The sequence below is a fragment of the Triticum dicoccoides genome, chromosome 6A, assembly GCF_002162155.2.
Source record: "Triticum dicoccoides isolate Atlit2015 ecotype Zavitan chromosome 6A, WEW_v2.0, whole genome shotgun sequence".
In the NCBI taxonomy this organism is placed as follows: Eukaryota; Viridiplantae; Streptophyta; class Magnoliopsida; order Poales; family Poaceae; genus Triticum; species Triticum dicoccoides.
Genome location: NC_041390.1, coordinates 62,110,292 through 62,123,639, shown reverse-complemented (window position 1 = coordinate 62,123,639; position 13,348 = coordinate 62,110,292).

The window sequence follows — 13,348 nt, the reverse complement described above, 5'->3', positions numbered from 1 at the left end:
ACTCGGTAGGATTTTTATAACTTAGGCGAGCACGAGGCTGCAGCTAAGCCTCCGAGTGGAAGGCTGGCTTACCACTCGGTAGGATTTTTATAACTTAGGCGAGCACGAGGCTGCAGCTAAGCCTCCAAGTGGAAGGCTGGCTTACCACTCGGTAGGATTTTTATAACTTAGGCGAGCACGAGGCTGCAGCTAAGCCTCCGAGTGGAAGGCTGGCTTACCACTCGGTAGGATTTTGATAACTTAGGCGAAACAGATTCGCAGCTAAGCCTCCGAGTGGGAGTCTGGCTCACCACTCGGTAGGATTTTTACAAACTTAGGCGAAACGGATTCGCAGCTAAGTCTCCAAGTGGGAGTCTGGCTCACCACTCGGTAGGATTTTTACAAACTTAGGCGAAACGGATTCGCAGCTAAGTCACCCACTGAGGGGAATTTCATTGGACAAAAATAAAAAGTGACAGATATTATGGAGGAACTATGACACTATTATTTTGAGGTCCATGAACTACAAAAGTACTTTATTGCAACTCATCCGAATGATAAAACTTAAGTGTAGAATGGGCGGAGTAGCTCCGCGTTCCAAGCTCGGGGCTCGTCGAAATTATGCTCGACATTGTAAAGACGGTACGCCCGATTGTGGAGGACCTTGGTGACTATGAAGGGGCCTTCCCAAGAAGGAGCAAGCTTGTGTGGTTTGTGCTGATCTACTCGGAGAACCAAATCTCCTTCCTGGAAGGCTCGACCTCTCACATTTCGGGCGTGGAAACGGCGCAGATCTTGTTGGTAGATGGTCGACCGGATCAGAGCCATCTCCCTTTCTTCCTCTAAAAGGTCGACTGCGTCCTGCCGCGCTTGTTCAGCTTCTGCTTCGTTGTAGATTTCGACTCGGGGAGCATTATGCAGAAGATCACTCGGTAAGACCGCTTCGGCTCCGTAGACCAAGAAGAATGGAGTTCTTCCGGTCGACCGATTAGGTGTGGTCCGCAGTCCCCAGAGTACAGAGGGAAGTTCATCGACCCAAGCTCCAGCCGCGTGTTTGAGATCATGCATCAGTCGAGGCTTCAATCCCTTAAGAATCAGTCCATTAGCTTGTTCTGCTTGTCCATTCGACTGCGGATGGGCGACTGAAGCGTAGTCGACCCGTGTGCCCTGGGAGTCGCAGAAAGCTCTGAATTCCTCTGAGTCAAAGTTCGACCCATTATCCATAATGATGCTGTGCGGGACTCCATATCTGAATATTAGTTCCCTGATGAAGCTAACAGCAGTACCGGTGTCAAGGCTCTTGATTGGTTTAGCCTCGATCCACTTGGTGAACTTGTCGACTGCCACCAGTACATGCGTGAAGCCACTTCGTCCTGTTCTCAAAGGACCGACCATGTCCAGCCCCCAAACTGCAAAAGGCCAGACGAGTGGGATGGTCTTCAAAGCTGACGTAGGCTTGTGCGACATATTCGAGTAGAACTGACATCCCTCGCACTTATCCACTATCTCTTTTGCCATCTCATTCGCCTTGGGCCAGTAAAATCCGGCTCGGTATGCTTTGGCCACGATGGTCCGAGAGGAGGCATGATGACCACAGGTCCCCGAGTGAATATCATTGAGGATGAGTCGACCTTCTTCTGGTGTTATGCACTTCTGACCGACTCCAGTCGCGCTTTCTTTGTATAATTGTCCTTTGATTACGGTAAAGGCCTTAGATCGACGGACGATCTGTCGAGCCTCTTCCTCATCCTCCGGAAGCTCTTTCCTCAAGATATATGCGACATACGGAATCGTCCAGTCGGGAATGACCACCAAAACCTCCATGATCAAGTCGACCACCGCTGGGACTTCAACTTCAGTCGGATCTGTGGCGCTCTTGGGCTGCGGAGTTTCTTCGGTGAAAGGATCTTCTTTGACTGACGGAGTGTGTATATGCTCCAAGAACACACCACTCGGAATGGCTTCTCTCTTGGAACCTATCTTTGCTAGATCATCAGCTGCTTGATTTTTCAGTCGGGGTATATGATGGAGCTCCAACCCCTCGAACCTCTTTTCCAGCTTCCTCACTGCACTGCAGTATCCAGTCATGGCTGGGCTTCTCACGTCCCACTCTTTCATCACCTGATTGACCACTAAATCCGAGTCGCCATAGACCATAAGGCGACGGATGCCGAGTGAAATGGCCATGCGCAACCCATATAGGAGGGCCTCATATTCTGCCTCATTGTTGGAGGAATCAAAGTGAATCTGGAGCACATATCTGAGCTTATCTCCTCTGGGGGAAATCAGGACAACCCCAGCACCGGAACCATTCAACACCTTAGAGCCATCAAAAAACATGGTCCAATGCTCCGAGTGAACTTCAGTCGGCTGCTGTTGTTCAATCCACTCGGCGAGGAAATCTGCTATCGCCTGGGACTTAATGGCTTTCTTTGCCTCAAACTTGATATCAAGGGGAAGAAGTTCAATCGCCCATTTGGCCACTCGACCAGTTGCATCTCTGTTGTGCAAAATCTCTGATAGTGGAGCGTCGCTGACGACTGTGATGGAATGGTCAGAGAAATAATGAGCAACCTTCTTTGTGGTCATGTATATTCCATACACAAGCTTCTGATAATGAGGATATCTCTGCTTGGATGGAGTCAAGACTTCAGACAAATAATACACTGGGCGCTGAACTTTGAGAGCTTTTCCTTCTTCTTCCCGCTCGACCGTTAGCACAGTACTGATGACTTGTCCTGTGGCTGCGATGTAGAGCAACAGAGGCTCTTTGTTGATTGGAGCAGCAAGCACCGGCTGGGTGGAGAGCAGAGCTTTTAGCTCGGCAAACGCTGCATCAGCTTCTGGAGTCCACTCGAACTTGTCAGCCTTCTTCATCAGTCGGTAAAGAGGCAGTGCCTTTTCACCGAGTCGTGAGATGAATCGACTTAATGCGGCCAAGCATCCAGTAAGCTTCTGGACATCGTGCACTCGCACAGGGCGTTTCATTCGGAGAATAGTGCCAATCTTCTCTGGGTTAGCGTCGATTCCCCGTTCGGAAACGAGAAAACCGAGTAACTTGCCACCAGGAACTCCAAATGTGCACTTTGATGGATTGATCTTGATATCATACCTTCTGAGGTTGGCAAATGTTTCGGCGAGGTCAGCGAGCAGGTCGGAACCTTTTCGTGACTTGACAACAATATCATCCATATAAGCTTCCACATTCCGACTGATTTGAGTGAGTAGACACTTCTGAATCATTCGCATAAATGTGGCTCCGGCATTCTTGAGGCCGAATGGCATGGTGATATAGCAGAAGCACCCGAATGGAGTGATGAAAGCTGTTTTTACCTCATCGGGCCCGTACAGACGGATCTGGTGGTACCCGGAGTAAGCATCTAAAAAAGACAACCTCTCGCATCCCGCGGTCGAGTCAACAATTTGATCTATGCGAGGGAGAGGAAAGTGATCTTTCGGGCAGGCCCGGTTGATGTGCTTGAAATCAATGCACATTCGGAGCGACTTGTCCTTCTTAGGAACCATGACGACATTAGCGAGCCACTCGTGGTGGTATATCTCTCGGATAAATCCTGCCGCCAACAGTCGAGCCACTTCTTCACCAATGGCTTTTCTCTTCTGGACGGCGGACCGCCGAAGATGCTCTTTGACTGGTTTGGCAGATGAGTCGACTCTTAAGCGATGCTCAGCCAGCCCCCTGGGAACACCTGGCATGTCAGCGGGCTTCCATGCAAAAATGTCCCAGTTCTCACGGAGGAACTGGATGAGCGCTTCTTCCTATTTTGGGTCGAGTGTCGTGGAGATGCGGGTCGGAGCTGCTTCGGGGTAGGTCGGGTGAATGTGAACAGGCTTTGTCTCACCGGACGACTGGAATGCAGACTCTGTGGCGGGCTTCTTGGATCGCAGCAAGTCACTCGGATCTGCGTTTTGCTTGTATTCTTCGAACTCGACTGCTGTCACCTGGGAATCTGCAATCTTGGAGCCCTTCTGAAAGTACTCTTCTGCCTTTTTCCTATCACCGGTGACAGTGATCACACCTTTGGGACCGGGCATCTTCAATTTGAGGTACACGTAACATGGTCGAGCCATGAACCGTGCATAGGCTGGTCTCCCCAAAATGGCATGATATGCACTCTGAAAATCCACGACCTCAAACGTCAACTTTTCTTTGCGAAAATGCTTCGAATCACCAAACACCACGTCCAAAGCTATCTGGCCGAGTGACTCGGCCTTCTTCCCTGGTATAACTCCATGGAAGCTCATGTTACTAGTGCTCAGTCGGGACATCGGAATGCCCATACCTTTCAATGTGTCAGCATACAATAAGTTCAGCCCACTTCCACCATCCATCAGCACCTTTGTCAGTCGAGTGCCTTCGACAACTGGATCGACCACCAAAGCTTGCCTCCCAGGGGTGGCAATATGAGTCGGGTGATCAGATTGGTCGAATGTGATGGGTGTTTGAGACCACTTCAGATAATTTGCCTTTGCTGGGGCAACCATGTTCACCTCTCGGTTAATCACTTTCAGTCGACTTCTGCTTTCCACATCTGCAAAGATCATCAGAGTGTAGTTGATATGCGGATATCCTCCCTCACTGTCCTCTTTGTCTTCGGCCTTGTCCGACTCCTTCTCCTTGTCCTTAGACTGTTTTCCCTGAAACTGCTGGATCAGGAGTCGACATTGGCGAGTGGTGTGCTTTGGGTAAATGATATTCCCCTCTTCGTCTTTCTTCGTGTGAATGTGACATGGCATATCCAACACGTCGTTGCCTTCTTTATCCTTTACCTTCTTGGGGTTCCAGGATCCTTTTGGTTTCCCCTTAAACTTTCCTTGAGTCACGGCCAGAGCCTCTCCAGGAGCTGCCGGTTCAGCCTTCCGCTTCTGTTTCCGACTGGTGTTTCCCTTTTCCGACTGACTCGGCTTGTGCTTGCCGCTTCGGAGTCGGTCTTCTTCTTCGCCATTGGCGTACTTGGTAGCAATCTCCATCATCCGACTCAAGGTCATGTCACCGGTTCGACCAAATTTCAAACTCAGTTCTCTGTTCTTGACGCCGTCTTTGAAGGCGCATACTGCCTGATGATCAGAGACATTTTCCACAGTGTGGTGCAAAGTGATCCACCTCTGAATATACTCTCTGAGAGTCTCATTAGCTTTCTGCACGCAGACTTGCAACTCTGTCAATCCAGCTGGTCGCTTGCAAGTCCCTTCAAACGTTCTGACGAACACTCGGGACAGATCTTCCCAAGTGTAAATGCTGCTAGGAGGTAATTGAGTCAACCATGCCCTGGCAGAACCTTCCAACATGAGGGGCAAATGCTTCATGGCCACCTCGTCGTTCCCACCACCAATCTGAACTGCCACTCGGTAGTCTTCAAGCCAAGTTTCAGGCTTAGACTCACCAGTGAACTTGCTGACTCCTGTTGCCAACCTGAAATTGGGGGGGATAACTGCGGCTCTGATAGCTCTGCTGAAACATTCAGGACCAGAAACATGCACTCGACTGCTTGTGGGTACATCTCTGTCGAGTGCGCCTCGATGGGCTCTGTTCCGGTCGACCAACCCTTGCACGATAATGGATCGCGCGTCGAAGCCTGGCTCTCTGGGATCAACTGGAACCCTACGCCCTGTACTGTACTGACGCCTATCATCTGGCTGCCGAGGAGCGTAAGACCCACCCCTCGGAGGGGAATAGGGCACTCGACGCCTATCATCTTGGTCGAGTCTGTCGCCATATTGATCTCGCCGATTCTCACGCCCTTCGCGCCGCGGAGGCGATCTGGGGCTGTGAGCCGACTGAACCGTATTCACAGTGACAGATCGACTGTGAATTCTGTTGCGCGACTGAGACACGGCTGAATTCTGATCTCCTGCTGCCCGGAGCAGATCCCTGATCTGCAGCAAACCTCTGCCAGCTTCCGACTGCGAAGGCTGGATGGACTCTGCTATACGGGTCGCAGCTGCTAAATTCTGAATTGGGGTTCGATATACCTGAGTCGGCGGGAAGAGTTGACGTCGACCGGTGTCGGGAACTCGTTGCCGCGCGCGCTCGTCGAGTGCTCGCTGAAGGTTCTCCAGTCGAGTGCGCTCGGCCAAATTGGCCAGACGCGCCTCCTCCAAGGCACGAGCCTCGGGGGTTTCTCCTGCGATGGGAATACGCAGGGGATCCTCGTTCCTGTGGCGAAGTTCTTCTCTTTGCAGAGAGTCGAGTGGCTCGGGCTGGTACTCTTCGTAGCCTCGTGCAGGGTCGCCGCCGTCACCTGCTCCACCACCACGGGCGAAGCCAGGAGGGCTGTGGGGCCCGTCGACCATCAAGATTTCCGCCGCTGGATCACTGCTTCCGCACTCGGATGGAGTCTCTACGGAGCCAGTCGACTGATCGAACAAGCCATAGAGAGATTCGTTGGGCTCGATTGCCGCAACTTGGGTAGTGGCCGATTGGCGAGCCACCGCGTGACTCACCCATCGCTGAAGCCTCGACCGGCCTGAGCGCTTGCGCTGGCGGGAGACCGGGAGGGTGGACGATGGAGGAGCCGACCGATACTGGGTCGACGGTTGCCGCAGCAGAACGCCGCGGACACATGCGCGAAAATGCGTCGCACCGCGGACGGGGAGCGCATCTACGTCGAGTGGAGCCTCCTGGAGCCATGCGGAGTCGTCGGCGATGAAGGTGAGAGCGCCGAGACGGATCTCTTGACCCTCGACCAAAACTCCAGCAGACACCATGATGAAAGTACTCGGAAGAATCGCAACTTCTCCACAAAATCGCTAAAACACCTGCCCCACGGTGGGCGCCAACTGTCGTGGTTCTAAGCCTGACAGTAGAGTGGGGGGGTAGGTATGGAGAGGCAAGGTCCTAGCTATGGAGAGGTTGTAAGCACAAAGGATGTACGAGTTCAGGCCCTTCTCGGAAGAAGTAACAGCCCTACGTCTCGGAGCCCGGAGGCGGTCGAGTGGATTATGAGTGTATGAACTACAAGGTGCCGAACCCCTCTGCCTGTGGAGGGGGGTGGCTTATATAGAGTGCGCCAGGACCCCAGCCAGCCCACGTAGGAGAGGGTTTAAGGTGAGTTAAGTCTGGGGCGTTACTGGTAACGCCCCACATAAAGGCCTTTATTATCATAAAGTCTACTTGATTACAGGTCGTTGCAGTCCAGAGTGCCTCTTGACCTCCTGGTGGTCGAGTGAGTCTTCGTGGTCGAGTCCTTAAGGCCAGTCGAGTGAATCTTCGTTGGTCGACTGGAAGGCGACCTCTTCTAAGGATGTCCTGGGGTAAGTTACTTGGATCAGGTCCATGACCCTACCCTAGGTACATAACCCCATCAGGGCGCACCCCCCTAGGGCGCGCCCCTACCTCGTGGGCCCCCTGAGGCTCCACCGACGTCAACTCCAACTCTATATATTCACGTTTGGGGAGAAAAAAATCAAGGAGAAGGATTCATCGCGTTTTACGATATGAAGCCACCGCCAAGCCCTAATCTCTCTCAGGAGGGCTGATTTGGAGTCCGTTCGTGGCTCCGAGGAGGGGAATCCGTCGCCATCGTCATCATCAACCTTCCTCCATCACCAATTTCATGATGCTCACCGCCGAGCGTGAGTAATTCCATTGTAGGCTTGCTGGACGGTGATGGGCTGGATGTGATTTATCATGTAATCAAGTTAGTTTTGTTAGGGTTTGATCCCTATTATCCATTATGTTCTGAGATTGATGTTGCTATGACTTTGCTATGCTTAATGCTTGTCACTAGGGCCCGAGTGCCACGATTTCAAATTTGAACCTATTATGTTTTCATGAATATATGTGAGTTCTTGATCCTATTGTGCAAGTCAATAGTCACCTACTATGTGTTATGATCTGCTACCTCTTGAGCACTGCGTTGGTTTTCCCTTGAAGAGGAAAGGATGATGCAGCAAAGTAGCGTAGGTATTTTCCTCAGTTTTTGAGAACCAAGGTATCAATCCAGTAGGAGACTACACGCAAGTCCCTCATACCTACACAAACAAATAAGAACCTCGCAACCAACGCGATAAAAGGATTGTCAATCCCTTCACGGTCACTTACGAGAGTGAGATCTGATAGAGATAATAAGATAAATATTTTTGGTATTTTTATGATATAGATAGGAAAATAAAGATTGCAAAATAAAATAGATTGAAAACTTATATGATAAAAGATAGACCCGGGGGCCATAGGTTTCACTAGTGGCTTCTCTCAAGATGGCATAAGTATTACGGTGGGTGAAAAAATTACTATCGAGCAATTGATAGAAAAGTGCATAATTATGAGAATATCTAGGCATGATCATGTATATAGGCATCATGTCCGCGACAAGTAGACCGAAACGATTCTGCATCTACTACTATTACTCCACACATCGACCCCTATCCAGCATGCATCTAGAGTATTAAGTTCATAAGAATAGAGTAACGCATTAGGCAAGATGACATGATGTAGAGGGATAAACTCAAGCAATATGATATAAACCCCATCGTTTTATCCTCGATGGCAACAATACAATACGTACCTTGCTGCCCCTACTGTCACTGGGAAAGGACACCGCAAGATTGAACCCAAAGCTAAGCATTTCTCCCATTGCAAGAAAGATCAATCTAGTAGGCCAAACCAAACTAATAATTCAAAGAGACACGCAAAGAAAACAAATCATACATAAAAGATTTCAGAGAAGAATCAAACATTGTTCATAGATAAACTTGATCATAAACCCACAATTCATTGGATCTCAACAAACACACCACAAAAAGAATTACACCGAATAGATCTCCAAGAAGATTGAGGGGAACTTTGTATTGAGATCCAAAGAGAGATAAGAAGCCATCTAGCTAATAACTATGGACCCAAAGGTCTGTGGTAAACTACTCACACATCATCGGAGAGGCTATGGTGTTGATGTAGAAGCCCTCCGTGATCGATTCCCCCTCTGACGGAGCTCCGGAAAAGGCCCCAAGATGGGATCTCTTGGGTACAGAAGGTTGCGGTGGTGGAAATAGGGTTTCGTGGTGCTCCTGGATGTTTTTGGGGTATATGAATATATATAGGAGGAAGAAGTAGGTCGGTTGAGCCACAAGGGGCCCACGAGGGGGGGAGGGCGCACCCCCTGCCTCGTGGACTCCTCGTTTGTTTCTTGATGTCCACTCCAAGTCCTCTGGATCATGTTTGTTCCAAAAATAACTCTCCCGAAGGTTTCATTCCGTTTGGATCCCGTTTGATATTCCTTTTCTGCGAAACACTGAAATAGGCAAAAAAACAACAATTTGCACTGGGCCTTGGGTTAGTAGGTTAGTCCCAAAAATAATATAAAAGTGTATAATAAAGCCCATTAAACATCTAAAATAGACAATATAATAACATGTAATAATCAAAAATTATAGATACGTTGGAGACGTATCAAGCATCCCCAAGCTTAATTCCTGCTCGTCCTCGAGTAGGTAAATGATAAAAACAATATTTTTGATGTGGAATGCTACCTAGCATAATTCTTAATGTAATTTTCTTTTTTGGCATGAATATTCAGATCCGGGAGATTCAAGACAAAAGTTTAATATTGACATAAAAATAATAGTAATTCAAGCATACTAACTAAGCAATCATGTCTTCTCAAAATAACATGGCTAAAGAAAGTTCATCCCTACAAAATCATATAGTTTGGTCATGCTCCATTTTCGTCACACAAGAAGCTCTCATCATGCACAACCCCGATGACAAGCCAAGCAATTGTTTCATACTTTAGTAATCTCAAACTTTAGCCATGGATATAGCACTATGGGTGGAATAGAGTATAATGATGGGGGTTATGTGGAGAAGACAAAAAGGAGAAAGTCTCACATCGACACGGCTAATCAACGGGCTAGGGAGATGCCCATCAATTTATCTCAATGCAAGGAGTAGGGATTGCCATGCAACGGATGCACTAGAGCTATAAATGTATGAAAGCTCAACAAAAGAAACTAAGTGGGTGTGCATCCAACTTGCTTGCTCACAAGACCTAGGGCATTTGAGGAAGCCCATTGTTGGAATATACAAGCCAAGTCCTATAATAAAAATTCCCCACTAGTATATGAAAGTGACAAAACAAGAGACTCTCTATCATAAAGATCATGGTGCTACTTTGAAGCACAAGTGTGGAAAAAAGGATAGTAGCATTGTCCCTTTTTATTTCTCTTTTTTTGGGCCTTCCCTTTTTTTGGCCTTCCCCCTTTTTTATTTGGGACAATGCTCTATTAATGATGATCATCACACTTCTATTTATTTACAACTCAATGATTACAACTCGATACTAGAACAAAATATGACTCTATATGAATGCCTCCGGCGGTGTACCGGGAAGGGCAACGAATCAAGAGTGACATGTATGATAAATTATGCATGGTGGCTTTGCCACAAATACGATGTCAACTACATGATCATGCAAGGCAATATGACAATGATGAAGCGTATCATAAATGAAACGGTGGAAAGTTGCATGGCAATATATCTCGGAATGGCTATGGAAATGCCATAATAGGTAGGTATGGTGGCTGTTTTGAGGGAGATATAAGGAAGTTTATGTGTGACAGAGTGTATCATATCACGGGGTTTGGATGCACCGGTGAAGTTTGCACCAACTCTCAAGGTGAGAAAGGGCAATGCACGGTACCGAAGAGGCTAGCAATGATGGAAAGGTGAGAGTGCGTATAATCCATGGACTCAAAATTAGTCATAAAGAACTCACATACTTATTGAAAAAATCTACAAGTCATCAAAAACCAAGCATTACGCGCATGCTCCTAGGGGTTAGATTGGTAGGAAAAGACCATCGCTCGTCCCCGACCGCCAGTCATAAGGAAGACAATCAAAGAACACCTCATGTTTCAAATTTGTTACACAATGGTTACCATACGTGCATGCTACGAGACTTGTAATCTTCAACACAATCATTTCTCAAATTCACAACTACTCAACTGGAACAACTCTAATATCACCATCTTTATATCTCAAAACAATTATCAAGTATCAAACTTCTCATAGTATTCAATGCACCTTTTTATGAAAGTTTTTATTATTCCAATCTTGGATGCCTATCATATTAGGACCAATTTTAGAGCCAAGGAAAATTACCATGCTTTTCTAAAGGACTCTCAAAATAATATAAGTGAATCATGAGAGATCAATAATTTCTATAAAATAATACCACCACCGTGCTCTAAAAGATATAAGTGAAGCACTAGAGCAAAATTATCTAGCTCAAAAGATATAAGTGAAGCACATAGTGTATTCTAATAAATTCCGATTCATGTGTGTCTCTCCCAAAAGGTTTGTACAGAAAATATGATTGTGGTAAACTAAAAATTAAAGACTCAAATCTTACAAGACGCTCCAAGCAAAACACATATCATATGGTGAATAAAATTATAGCCTCAAGTAAAGTTACCGATGGACGAAGACGAAAGAGGGGATGCCCGGAAGGCATCCCCAAGCTTAGGATTTTGGTTGTCCTTGAATTTTACCTTGTGGTTCCTTGGGCATCCCCAAGCTTAGGCTCTTTCCACTCCTTATTCCATAATCCATCAAATCTTTACCCAAAACTTGAAAACTTCACAACACAAAACTCAACAGAAATCTCATGAGCTCTGTTAGTATAAGAAAACAAACCACCACTTAAGGTACTGTAATGAACTCATTATTTCTTTATATTGGTGTTAAACCTACTGTATTCCAACTTCTCTATGGTTCATACCCTCCGATACTAGCCATAGATTCATCAAAATAAGCAAACAACACACGAAAAACAGAATCTGTCAAAAACAGAACAGTCTGTAGTAATATGTAGGTTTAGAATACTTCTGTAACCCCAAAAATTCTTAAATAAATTGTTGGACATGAGGAATTTGTCTATTAATCATATTCAAAAAGAATCAACCTAATCTCACTTTCCAGTAAAAAATGGCAGCAAATCTCGTGAGCGCTAAAGTTTCTGTTTTTTACAGCAACATCACAAAAACTTCCCCCAAGTCTTCCCAAAGGTTCTACTTGGCACCAATACTAATTAAAAGCATAAAACCACATCTAAACATAATAGATATGAATTATTTATTACTAAACATAACCAAAATCAAGAAAAAAAAATAAAATTGGGTTGCCTCCCAACAAGCGCTATCGTTTAACGCCCCTAGCTAGGCATAAAAACAAGAATAGATCTAGGTATTATCATCTTTGGTATGCAATCCATAAGTGGATCTCATAATATATTCATAAGGTAATTTAATTTTCTTTCTAGGAAATTATTCCATGCCTTTCCTTAACGGAAATTGGAATCTAATATTCCCTTCTTTCATATCAATAATTGCACCAATCGTTCTAAGGAAAGGTCTACCAAGAATAATGGGACATGTAGGATTGCAATCAATATCAAGAACACTGAAATCTATGGGCACATAATTCCTCCGCGAGGTGCAAATTTAGAGAACAATCATCAAATTCACGGAAACCTAACACATCACACAAAGTTTTTGGAATCATGGAAACGCTAGCACCCAAATCACATAAAGCATAGCATTCATGATATTTAATTTTAATTTTAATAGTAGGTTCCAACTCATCATGAAGTTTTCTAGGGATAGAAACTTCGAATTCCAGCTTTTCTTCATAAGATTGCATTAAAGCATCAACGATATGTTTGGTAAAAGCTTTATTTTGACTATAAACATGAGAAGAATTTAGCACAGATTGCAACAAGGAAATACAATCTATCAAAGAGCAATTATCATAATTAAATTCCTTGAAATCCAAAATAGTGGGTTCATTGCTATTTAAAGTTTTGACCTCTCCAATCCCACTTTTACCAATTTTTGCATCGAGATCTAAAAACTCCGAATCAATGGGATGCATTTTAACTAAAGTTGACTCATCTCCAGTCCCATCATTATCAAGATTCATATTGCAAAACAAATATTTAATAGGAGACACATCAATCACTTTTAGATCTTCATCCTTATTATCATCAAAACTAGAAGAACACGCTTTTATAAAGCAATCTTTTTTAGCACGCATCCTATCGGTTCTTTCTTTGCACTCATCAATGGAAATTCTCATGGCTTTGAGAGACTCATTGATATCATGCTTAGGTGGAATAGATCTAAGTTTCAAAGAATCAACATCAAGAGAAATTCTATCCACGTTCCTAGCCAACTCATCAATCTTAGACAATTTTTCTTCAATCAAAGCATTGAAACTCTTTTGTGAACTAATAAGTTCTTTAATACTAGATTCAAAATCAGAGGGCGTCTTATTATAATTTCCATAATAATTGTTGTAGGAATTACCATAATTATTAGAGGAATTACAAGGAAACAGCCTAGGATTGAAGTTTTC